We start from the raw sequence: 9,779 nt of genomic DNA on the forward strand, positions 1-9,779 counted from the left end.
TTCTTAATCTAGCTTCAGCACCACTGTTGGTCCTGGCAGGGACCTTGAAAAGCATCTACTTCCACATTCTTTACGAAATGAAACTGAAAACCAGGAAAGACAAGTGACTAGCCTTAAATGAAAAAGTTACTCAACAGGGATTCGAATCCAGGTCTCCTGACTCTCAGACAGGGCAGCCTTGATGGGAGTGGGGACTTGGGCTGCAACTGGTCGTGCACCAAGGTCCTTAGTTTTCCATCCCACAAAGGGTCAGGAATAGTCAGGAAACACTGGCTGTCAACCTTTGCTTCTGTCCATGGAGAAGACTTGGCCTGGGAAGGAAACTTTCTGAATGGTCCTCTTTAGAAAATTCGCTCCTTCTGTTCCCACCTCCTGAGTTTGAGTCTTGCCAGTCTGGGCCAGATGCAGATGGCATCCCATGAGCATCGGAACCAGGCTCTATTCTGGGTGCTGTGCTGCTCAGTATAGCGCAGAACATGGACGTTACAGTCCATGGGTTCTAATGATGCAGAGAATCATAGGGCGTCCTGCCCTGTCCCTAAAGGAGACGAAATGATCCTATTTATTTAGTTATAGCCAGAGAGGCTGGAGCCAATTGCACAGAAGTCCAGATGGCGCCTTTCAAAGCAGAGAAAGGACACTGGTGAGCCTTCCTCATATTTCACAACATGGTGTGTGTTGCACCTGGCTCCTCCTCCTGCCCCCACCCTTCCCCCAGGCACCTTGCCTTCTGCAGTCCCACAGTCATGGCTCTGGGTCGGGGGCTGGAGCTTGGGCTGGAGCTGGGGCTGAAGAGGTCTGATCACAGTCACCTGGAATCTGATTCTCCTGAAAAGTACCCATGGGTGTTCTTCCAAAGACCCCAGGTCCTCACAGAATTTTCTGGAAATAGCAATGGGCTCCTTAGAGCCCAAACAGTTCCTGAGCTATCAGACAGCTGCCAACATCTGGGCTTAGTGCTCAAGGAAACACTTTGCAAGAGCAACGATTACATATGAGCTTTGCTGGGTCACTTAACATCACCTAGTTATTTTCCACTCAGTTGAGAGGCAGGCAGTGCAGCTCTGACTGGGGGATGTGGTTTCACTGCGTTTAACTAGAGTCAGAAAATGTGAGCACTGAAATGGATCCGGGCCACACATGGCGGGCGGTTGGCACACTTTCTTCTATTTCATATATTGGGCTTCCACGCACATCAACGCATTTGCAAAGAGAGGTCAGATACTTGAAAGTAAATAATAAAAACGCTTATCAATTGGTTCAGCCCCTCCTTACAAAAGGCAACTGAAACCTAGAGAGAGAAAACAACTTGTCTGAAATCACACAGCCAGCGTCAGAGACAGCGATAGAAGCAATAGAACCCAGAGATCCCGGCTCTCAGACAAAATGGACACAACCTGTTTACTGATGTCTGAAATTTCATCATTGGGAATTGTTACGCATTTTTTCAAACAACTTGATAGTCTTACTTAGATATTTAAGTAGTAAACAAATACATTTTCATTATACATCTTTATAAAAGACCAAATGTGCTTATAAAGTCTTTAAAAGTTCTCTTTTGCACCTCCTTATCCTCTCCTCAATGCCAGTCCATTCCCCAGGGGTGTCTAATGTTAACAGATGGTGTCAAATCCTTGCAGGCTTTTTCAATACACTGAATAATACATTTACAATATGTGATTGGGTTTTTAATATATACTTATATAATATATAAATTTACAATATATATCACTTCATTTGTAAATATCAGATCAAATTATATTGTCTTGAGACTCCCCCTCTTCATTTAACCTTGTGTCTTAGGGCTCTTTCCATACTGGTCCTTCTAGAACCTTGGCGTTCTGTCAGACTCCATTGTGTCCATTGTAAGAATGTACCTCAATGTATATTTAGCCATTTCTCTATCTTTGGACATCCAGGTTGTTTCCCATCTTTTTCTGTTGCAGTCACAACTGCAGGGAACTTCCTTGTACGTACATCTCTGGGACAGGAGCCAATGTTTCTGCAGAAGAGTTATCTAGAAGTGAAAACTGTGAGGTCATTTGTCTAGCAAAGGCCTCCCTTTAAGTTGCAATGTGTCACCTTAATGTTCAGAACTTTCTCTTCTGAATCTTCTTGGAGGGCCTTCAACAATCATAAACTTTCATCTAGGATCATCATGGAAAACCTGTGAAAGCAGTGTGGTCCCTATTTTACAAAATAAGACTGCAGCCAGAATTTATTAACTAAATTCAAAGACAGCTCTTGTCATCATGCCCAGCTAGCCCCTTGGGGGATGTCCTCTCAGCCTGGGTCAATCCCAGTTTTCACACCCATGAGATGGGACTGGAGATAACAGCTACACTACCTCTAACAATGTCAAGTGCTCCATGGGAGAAGCCAGCACAGCATGAACAGTCACTGTGTTTTCTGCCTATCCCTACCAGCCAAGAGAATTTTGCCCAGTTTGTTTCCTATAATTTGCATGACAAAACCAATAAGCTTGTATTTTTCATTTCCAAATCTAAAGATATATCATAATATTGAATAGGCTTTATCAAACCCAAGAGTTTGCTATGCCCTGCTCTCCATTACCCCGCTGCCTCTCAGCATTTACAGATTGCCAAGTGTGACCCCAAGTCAAGAGAGGACCCTGACCCATCCCTTCCTCTTTTTGCATCTGTTCGCAACAGAGGAAGAGCTACCAATTTCCAGCTGAAAGGTTAAAATGGAAACCAGCAAAAGTGCAAGGGAAGGGCTTGATTTCCCAGTAGCTGCAGCTGTCTAATGCCCTGAGCTATTTTTAAAACCCTTTTCAGAAACTCCAGTGCTTGCAATGGATCTATTTTCTTAACTGCCAAGAGATAATGCTTAAAAGGGGTAGCTTGAAAATATTCCCCGGCCCTCATGAAAATGACTGAAATAGATGGTGCATAAGACAGCCTTTGTCCGGAGCCGTGGAGGAGAGCGAGATGAAGTCTTTCAGACCCCAGGGCAGCCGCGCTGCAGCATCCACCACTGACAACCATGGCTTTGTGCCTTGAATGTGCACCAGGACCAGCAGAGGCAAGAAAACCAAACAGTAATTGTAGGGAACTTCAGAGACCCGACATTTAATTCGATCATCCATTCCAGGAAACAGGGGCCTCAAAATAACTCCCAGAAAATCCCCCTCAATTGAGTGCTGCCTTATCTGGTAAACTCGTCCACCACAAAAATCAAATGAGTCTTCTGCCCTTTACCCCTGACTTTTCCCTGCTCATTTGGTGGAACCACCAGCCATGCAGTCATTGGTGTCATAAATTTTGGAATCACCCTCAACTCTGCTTTTTTCTTCACCTCCTACATCCAATAAGATCTTACTAATACTGCCTCCTCAATGTTCTGGAGTCGTATTCCCTTTACATGCCCACAGCCACTGCCTTGATTCAAGACTTCATGATCTCTCATCTGGGTTTTTGCAAGAGCATCTTAACTAGTCTTTCTGCATCTGTTTTTGTCCCTCTTCAACAATTGACACGAGGATTTTAAAAAATAATTTCAAATCTCATTATGTCACCTCTGGCTTAGAATCTTTCAGTGTTTAATTGACCTCATTAGACAGTCCACACCCTCCAGCGAAGCACACAAGGCCCTCTTGACCTGGCCACGGTAATGTCTTCCCTCAGCCCCGCTATAATCTACCTCACGCTTATGCTCATCGAGCGAGCTGTCATTTTCCACACACCGTATTATTTGTTTTCCCATGCCTTGGCTTATGCTATCTCCCCTGCCTGGAATGTCATTCATCTCTATTTTTTAAAGCAGGTGATCTTTTATGGACCATATAGGATGAATATAGCAAATGGACAAGTTCTAAATTTAGAGCTTGCTGCCTTTTTACAGAATTGATGTGCTGGAGTAATGATTATACAAATGAAGGATTAGAGTATCATCAGCACAGCAGAGGCCTCCTCCTGCCCTCTCCCAGACACCATGCCCTGGAAGGTAGCCGATATTCTGGCTTCATTCCAAATTGATTATTTTTGCCTGATTTTGAACTTTATTTAAATGGAATAATACAGTATATGCTTTTTCAAAAACCTGGTTTCTTCCATTTAACATTATTTTGTGAGATTTGCTCATGTTGTTGCATATGGCAGCAGTGTGTTTTTATTGTCGTATAATATTCCATTGTATAACTATATGACAATTTATTGATTCAGTCTAATGTTGGTGGAAATATGAGTGGTTTCCAGGGTTTAACGATTAAAAAGATCCTGAACACATATGTGCATTTCTGCTGGTTGAATTGCTGGATTGAATTAGCTTTAATAGATATTGCCAACCAGTTCTCCACTATCAATATTGAGAGTTCTAGTGGCACCATAAATTTGTCTACACTTGAGATTATCAGTTTTTAAATTGTACCTATTTTGTTGGACTTTTAAAACTATGTCTGACAAATATCTGCCTCTGAATAGAAGTGTCTGACCATTTACACCTAATGTAATTATTGTATAGTCAGGTTTAAACCAACCATCTTGTTACTTATATTCCATTTATCCTATCTGTTCTTTATTCCTCTTTTCCTCTTTTTTTTGCCTTCTTTTGATTTGTTAAGTATATTTTAGGGTTTGTTCTAGGTTTTATATTATGCACCTTTGAGTTAACAATTCTATTTTTAAATAGTGTTATAAAACTTCATATATATTGTAAGGACCTTCACAAACTATACTTTTATTTCTCTCCCTTCTGATTGTGTTTATGTGTGTGTGTGATTTTGTTGTTGTCACACTGATGTTTCCACATAAAGTCTACATTTTTTGGCTTAAACAGCCAATTATTTTTTTATTAAAAATAAGAAAGATTAATTTATATTTATTCACATATTTGTCATTTCTAAAGCTCTTTATTGCTTTGTGTAATAAGTTTACAAATGATGCCACTCAGTTAATGTTTGCTAAGTAAATGAATTATTGCATTTTAAACACATGAATGAAGGCCCTTAGCTTCTTTGAGACTCCATTTCTTTCCTGTAAAATGGATAACTCATTTCTTTTGACAGTGGTCACAAAGTGCTGTGAGAATCAAATGGAATAGTAGACTACTGCAAGCAGTGAGTAGTACCCTGGGACGTCATTCAGCTTGTATATCTTCTAATAGTTCTTCACCGTATTTTTCTCCCTTTATGTTATGGGACTTCAATTGCTTGCATTTAGACCTTTTCAATGTATTTTATATATTTTATTCCTTCTTTCTTGTAATTTATACAGTTTTTCCTCTGTGCTTAGATCTGGATATTTCTTGTTATCCTCTCTTCAAGTTTACTAATCATCTCTTTTATCATATCAAAGTTGCTAATAAATCTACCTATTAAGTTCTTAATTTCAATTATTGGACTGTTTAGTTCTAGATTTTTATATGATTTTTTTCTATAGGCCTAATTCTCCACCTTGCCATCAGTCTCTTGAAAAAAATTAATAGCAGTTTTTTAAAGACTGTTAACCTCAAAGTCTTGATCACCTGTGGGTCTGTTTCTATTGTCTGATTTTTTTCCTTTGGATTTTGATCTTTCGATTCTCTTTTATTGGAATATCTGGTAATATTTTTAAATAAAAGCCTTGGAATTCTCCTGAAAAAATTATAGAGAATCTGGATGATGTTATAGTTCTGTAGAGAAGTTTTACTTTTCTTCTTGGATATAATTAGTATAGGAGCAGTTCCCTTTAATTCAATCAGAAATTGAAATAGTTTGAATGTGAGTTTGTTTTTGTAAGGTCTGATCTATTTATTTCCAGTTGCCCTTTCTCTTAGGACATATACCGTTAGTGATCTCATTAAAAGGCTGGTCTAACTACCAGGACCTTTCCTTTCTGGCAGAACTTGAATTCCCCCAGTACCTTGAGATTGACAAAAATTTTGCTTAGATATTTGGCCTTCCAGCTGTCATCTTCTAATTGACTTTCCTGATGAACTGCACATGCCTTAAGGGGGAAAGTAGTGTAGACTGTCACCCACTTCTCTCCAGCTCCTTTCTGACTACAATCTAGTTACCTTGTTTGCTAGTTACCTTGGTTGCTCTCAAGGCCTAGTTACCTTGGTTGCTCTCAAGTCCTAGTTACCTGGGTTGCTCTCAATCCTTTCAAATCGCTGTTTTTGTTATTTGTTTTATCAATTGTTTGTTTGATTTGTAACCTAGCCTTTCCAGTTTTCTTGGCAGGAGAATTGATACATCATAAACAACTATCTAAAGCACAGAAGCAAATGTGCCTCCACCCCTTTTTGACTGGCGAACTCACTTTTTAGTCTTAGATGCCATTTCGCCCAAAAATCCCCCCTTAATATTATTCACTCAACTCTATCCTTCTCTCTTGACTCCTCATCTATAATACCCTTGTTGGTTCCCACAGGTAAACTATTGTTTATAATTAAATGACTTTGTCTCTCTCTTTCTTCCACACTAAACCGTGAGCATCCTGAAGCCAAGGAGGTTCTACAGTTTATTCATCTCAGTATCCTCCATCCCTAGTACAATGCCTCGCTTTAACAACATATGCATTAATATGAACTTAATTGGTTCTCCGTAGATGTTCAGAAAAGCACCAAAAGCCAACCAAATACACCAAAAATGGGATTTCCTGACCCTAGAAGTTATCACCAGGATTTCCAGACTCATTCTCATGGCCCTCTTCAGACTCTTAGGTGTTCCTCCACTGGCCTTAAGAACATGGCCACTAAAATTCAGGTGGCGTGCCCTATACATCCTGAGTCACCACCTTAAAAAGGCGGTAGTGGTTTACCCAGATAAGTCACTTCATCTCTTTCATCTTCAGATCCCTCATATGTAAAATAGGAATTTTAAAATCTACCTTCCTGTGTTGATATGAGTCAGTTATAGCTTATGGTTAAACACACAGATTTTAAAGCTAGATAGCCTGGGTGCCAGTTCTGGCTAAGCTACTCACAAGCTGTGTGATGTTGAGCAAGTTAATTAACATCCCTGTGTTGGTAAGGAATTAACATACATAAAAGTCTTAGAGCAGTTTCTGGCACAGAGTAACTATTCGCCATCAGTATCCTATGAGGATCCAATGAACCAGAATAAAAGTACCCTATAAAATACCATGTTGTTTATTACCATAATGACTTAGTATCATTTTAATGAAGTCATTTTGCTTGGAAAAGAGAACTTTAACATTGAGGCTTCCATGGGTGCTACCAAATGACATATTTAACTAAAATATAAAGATTCAACCTTTATATTTTCTTTAACTTGTAGAAGAAGAAGAAGAAGAAGAAGAAGAAGCAGAAGAAGAAGAAGAAGAAGCAGAAGAAGAAGAAGAAGAAGCAGAAGAAGAAGAAGAAGAAGAAGAAGAAGGTGAAGAAAGAGGAGGAGGAGGAGGAGGAGGAAGAAGAAGGTCATTTTCAGCCCCAACATTTACTCTGAATGACTCACATATGAGAATTGAGGTTTTCTCTGTAGTTCCTAAAATCCATAAATCAGAAACCCAGAGCATTAGATGTTTCCCCAAACACAGGCTGCTAGCAAACTGGGCCAGAGACAGCAAAGGAAACATTTAAGAAGGCACAACCTCCAGACAATATGGCATTCTCTGTGACAGCTCTCATCCTCCGGGGCTCCGCATTCAGGACCAAGGTGCACTCTGATGGTGTTACAGGGGTGGGGACTGTGAGACTGAGTCTCTCTGTGACCAAGATGTTGGCCAGTAGTAGATACAGCACCTGTGACAGCATCTTACCCTTAAGCAGTGCTCAAAAATAGTTAAACATTGGGATTTTGAAAGTTCAAAACTATAGTTCAAAAATATAGACAATCAATGCCAAATCCACACAAAAATCACAGTCTAGATCAGGGTTTCTCCACCTCAGCACTGGTGACATTTGGGACAGGATAATTCTATGTCGTGGGGGCTGTTCTGCTTATGGGATGTTTAGCAGCATCCCTGGTCTCTGCCCACCTGATGCCAGTAGTACACCCTCCCCTCCACCCTATCCCCAACCTTCGTGACAACCAAAAATGTCTCCCCTTGTTGCCAAATGTCCCCTGAGAGACAAAGTTGCTCCTGGTGGAAAACCACTAGTATAAAATTTGGCACTGGGGGGTGATTTTGTTTAGATTTGATGAACAAATTAAAGATTATACTTCCACATTTAAAAGTTAAATTCTGTTGGGCTATTTATATGACAGGTAAATATTTTTAACCTAAAAGTTGTCCATGGTGGAAACTGCCATGCCTTCTTTATTATCCAAATGCATAGTAAGGGAAGAGAGGCTATCTTTTTGAGGAGGAAATGCGGAGTACCTTTCAGCATATTCAACAAAGACCACTGATGGGGCTGCCAAGTAATCAACACTTGATTACCAAGGTTTGGGGAGAAGCAGATGTGTGGATATCCAGAAAAAACAGAATATGCAAAAATCATTTCTATCTGGCTTGAGGAAGCATGCTGTGTTTTTGTGTTCGTTTCTTTTTGCTGCAAATCAATTGAACTGGATTTTGTTTAGGCCAATATGGAAATAGAAGAGGAAGCCATCTGGGCTGGCCAGAATCTGAAATTCAGAAAGAATACACAAGGTCAGCAATTTGAATTTGACCAAAGAAACGTTAGTGAGCTCAATTCTCTCCTCTCCCGCTTTTTAGAAAAATATGTTTTTTGTTGATTTTTTTAGACAGAGAGGAAGGGAGAAGGGGAGAGAGATAGAAACATCAAGGATGAGGGAGAACCATTGATTGGCTGCCTCCTGCATGCCCCCCACTGGGGGTTGAGCCTGCAACCCAGACATGCGCCCTGACCAAGAATAGAACCGGGACCTCCTGGTGCATGGATCAGTGCTCAATCACTGAACCACATCAGATGGGCTCTCCTACTTTTCAAAGCCTTCTTGAAATAAAGAAGATTATAATCTTCTCTTTTTGGAATGAAGAGAAGATTAGGAGGGTTGAGATGTGATGGACACTGTTGGTGCCCATCCAGAACTCCCATACCTCTGGGATCAGCTAGCTCCCTGTGCCTGTCCCCCCGATCTGTCAGCTAACTAAGTACACCTGTAACTTTCCTCACAGCATTGCCCTCAGGTAATAGGAAGGGGGGGGGGGTATATAGTTTTTTTGACTTGAGCTGGGACAAACTAAGGTAAAATTTATGGTCCAGAATTCCCCCATGGGATCAGGGTGAGGCTGGGACATTAGCCAAAATCACACTCTTTGCCCCTTCTTATCCTGCTTCCTCTATGCCCTTACTCGCTTCTCCCGGGAGTTTCTCCTGATGAATCACTTACTCTCAATTCTGAGAACTGGCCGAGGACATTTTCCTTTTACCCACAAGACCACGTGGGCCATGTGGCCTGTGCAGGTCCACCCAGAGGGGCCTGAGCCACACAACCAAACCAAGAAGAACTTAGGGATTTAAGATATCTTCCCACTTTTCAAAAACTCTCTATGTAGGGCCAGAGCCAGAGAAGGGACCTGAGCCACACAAAAGGGACTGCCCAGAGACGGAGGAAAAGGATCCTGGGGTCACACTGAAGAATATGATTACCTGGAGGTCAGTCTGAAACTCGTGCCAAGGGGAGAAGACAACCCTTGGATCAGGGGCCTGAAGCACAGAAGGTGGGCACCAAGGAAACCACCAGACTTGAACCCTAACTGAGAAGGTAACCGTCAGAGCTGGCCAGCAGCCCCACTCTTCCAATGCCAGGTCCGATGCGCTTCTTCTTATGTTCTGTCCTGAGCACTGTGGGGTGTTCGGGAGCATCTTTTGTGGGGTAGCAAGAGCAGCATGGAATGGTGGTTAAA

This window comes from Myotis davidii, unplaced genomic scaffold (genome assembly GCF_000327345.1).
Source record: "Myotis davidii unplaced genomic scaffold, ASM32734v1 scaffold765, whole genome shotgun sequence".
Lineage (NCBI taxonomy): Eukaryota > Metazoa > Chordata > Mammalia > Chiroptera > Vespertilionidae > Myotis > Myotis davidii.